This window comes from Austrofundulus limnaeus, unplaced genomic scaffold (assembly GCF_001266775.1).
Source record: "Austrofundulus limnaeus strain Quisiro unplaced genomic scaffold, Austrofundulus_limnaeus-1.0 Scaffold120, whole genome shotgun sequence".
Classification (NCBI taxonomy): domain Eukaryota; kingdom Metazoa; phylum Chordata; class Actinopteri; order Cyprinodontiformes; family Rivulidae; genus Austrofundulus; species Austrofundulus limnaeus.
In genome coordinates this window covers 1158148-1161386 of record NW_013952522.1, presented here as the reverse complement: position 1 = coordinate 1161386, position 3239 = coordinate 1158148, and positions in this window count along the sequence as shown.

Genomic DNA, 3239 nt, shown 5'->3' with positions numbered 1-3239 from the left:
GATGAAACACAGTAGTTCTGTCATCATGTCATGCGTGGGCTTGAATCAAAGGAAAAGAGTTTCCTGAAAGATGTTGAAATTATAAAACTTCCCACTTTATTTATAAAAAAATAAAACTGTACTGCTCCTGTTACTCAGAAGGTTGATAAGAAAGTATTTCTTCAAATGAAAACGTTAAAAAAATTTCTCAGCCAGGACTCGTTGGTTTGGAGTCGCAGCAGAAACTCTGAGATGTTTCCAAAGATCAGCGTGACTCTGGAGCTTCTCTGACCTGACGTCTGCAAAGGAAGCTGTCAGCCTGGAAGACGTTTATCTGACAATAAATACACACAGTCGTGTTTCTCTGTCCTTGTGGGGACTTTCCATTGACTTCCATTCTTTTACTGGTCCTTTCTATAGCCTAACCCTGACCCCTTACTCTAAAGTTAACCACTCCAGTACATACCTGACCCTAGATTTCGCATAAACTTAATTCACACCTTGGTCTTAAACCCCCCACCCAAAATCAGACTCCAAAGTCATGGGGATCGGGCTTTGGTCCACACAAAGAGCATTCAGTCTCCACGAGGCTGCAATTTCCTGAAAAATCATCCCCAACAAGTAACAAAAACATGCCACACATACTATTCCTTCTGCTGTAATGAAAATCACGCAGTCAGAAAAGTATAATTAAAACTTTTTTTTAAATTCCACTATATCTGTGTATTAGGGATACAAGATATATCGGCAATAATATCGGTATCGGCTAATATTGGTCATTTTTTAGATAATTGGTATTATTCCGATATGTAAAACTGGGCGGCTCTACTCTGAGTCCCTCGGTTTACCGGAACGTAGACTGACCAGTAAACCGAGTGCTTCGCCTTCTGGCTAAGCTCTCGCTTTATCACGACAGACCGGGACAGCGCCTGTGTCAATGCAGACGCAGTATCAATCCGCCTGTCGATCTCCCGCTCCATCCTTCCCTCATTTGTGAAAAAGACCCCGAGATACTTAAACTCCTCCACTTGGGACAGGACCCTAGTTGAGGTCAACAGGGCACCATCCCCACCATAAACAGTGTTGTGGTGAACCGCTTTCCCCGCCTGAGACGCCGGATGGTGGACCAGAATCGCTTCGAAGCCATGTGGAAATCTTTTTCCATGGCCTCTCCGAACTCCTCCCACACACAAGTTTTTGCCTCAGCGACCACCCGAGACGCAATCCGCTTGGATTGCCAATAGCTATCGGCTTCTTCTGGACTCCCACCGGCCAAAAAGACCCGATAGGACTCCTTCTTCACCCTGATAGCATTCCTCAACGCTGGTGTCCACCAGCGGGTTCAAGGGTTGCTGTCACGACAGGCACCGACAACCTTATGGCCACAGCTCAGGTAAGCCACCTCGAAAATGGAGGTACGGAACATGGCCCACTCGGACTCAATGTCCCCACCTCTCCTGGAACGTGTTCAAAGTTCCCCTGAAGGTCTGAGTTGAGGCTCAGTCTAATGGGAAAATCTGTCGGACATTCCCAGCAGACACTCACTATACATTTGGGTCTACCAGGTCTTACCGGCATCCTTCCACACCATCTGAGCCATCTCACCACCAGGTAGTGAGTGATCAGTTGATGCCTCTGTCCCCCTCTTCACTCGAGTGTCCAAGACATGCGGCTGCAGATCAGATGAAACGACAACAAAGTAGATCATCAAACTGCAGCCTAGGGTGTCCTGGTGCCAAGAGCACATATGAACATCCTTACGTTTGAACAGGGGTATTTTATGGACAATCCATGACAAGCACAGAAGTCCAATAACAAAACACCACTTGGGTTCAGACCAGGGGGGCGTTCCTCCCAACCACCCCCCTCCAAGTTTCACTGTCGTTGCCCACGTGAACATTGAAGTCCCGCAGCAGAACGAGGGAGTCCCCATCAGGAGTGCTCTCCAGCACCCCCTCCAAGGACTCCAAAAAGGGTGGGTAATCCGAACTGGTGTTAGGCACATAGGCATTTCAACAGTCAGAACCTGTCCCCCCACATGTAGGCGGAAGGAGGCTACTCTCTCGTTGGTTTAACCCCAACGTACAGGCACAAAGATGTGAGGGGCAATAAGTATGCCCACTCCTGCTCGTTGCCTCTCAGCAGGGGCAACTCCAGTGGAAGAGTGTCCAACCCCTCTCAAGGAGACTGGTTCCAGAGTCAGATGGGTGCGTCTTGGTGAGTCCAACTAGAACTAGTCGGAACCTCTCAACCTCACACACCAGCTCAGGCTCCTGGACATGGTGGTGATTGGCAAACAAAAGAAGACGGCAGTGATGTAGACATCATAAGACTAAATCAGGAAGAAGGAGAACGAAAAGAGGGAATACAGAATTTATGAAGAGTTAAAGCATCAGTAATCCCAGTGGTCACTGGAACACTTGGTGCTGTGATCCCCAAACTAGAAGAGTGGTTTCAACAAATCCCAGGAACAAGCCCAGAGATCTCTGTCTAGGAGAGCTCAGTTGTAGGAACAGCTAGGGGCTGCATCACAGGATAATTGTGCTGAATTCTGACCCTTCCGACAATCCTAAGGACATCCAGATTATCGTGAAGGCTCTAAAGATAATCACAGCAGATATTCCTTCCATGTGGTGTATTAAGAGTGATCTAGTTGGCTTGGAAGACATCAGGACCGCTCCAATCTCAAATCGGGGATATTCAACATGTTTGATTTTTTGGCCCGATATCAGCATGTGTGGTGCTCACCCAAGAACAAACGAGCTTGCAACCTGCTGAATATGACGTACAGTCAGTCAGAAAGCGAGGTGATGTAAGCACGGAGGGGAATCCAAAAAACAGAAGACATAAAAAACTGTCATGACTCACTAGAAAGTGTGCTGGATGTTAAAAGTCCTATGGAATTGTTTTTCCTCTGGTAAAAATAGCCCACAAATAATCAACATTGTTTCTTCCTCATAGTAAATATTTATTTACTCAGAAGTCATGTCTCTCTGGAGGTCACGCAAGATTTTTCCCAACATCTGAATTCTCGCAAGATTTCACATCTGACATCTGAATGTTCATAAAATATATTTTCATGTGTTGTCACTTGCCGTGTGGCTGTACATCACACGGTAGGACCAAACCTTGTATATCCATAATTTTTTATCCCCCTGTGAGGGGTCTCTCAGTCTTTGAAAATYGATCGACTGTTTTAAAATCTTGCAGTGTGACACAGCCTTAAGATACTGAACAGAACCCTGAAACTCCAGAGTTGT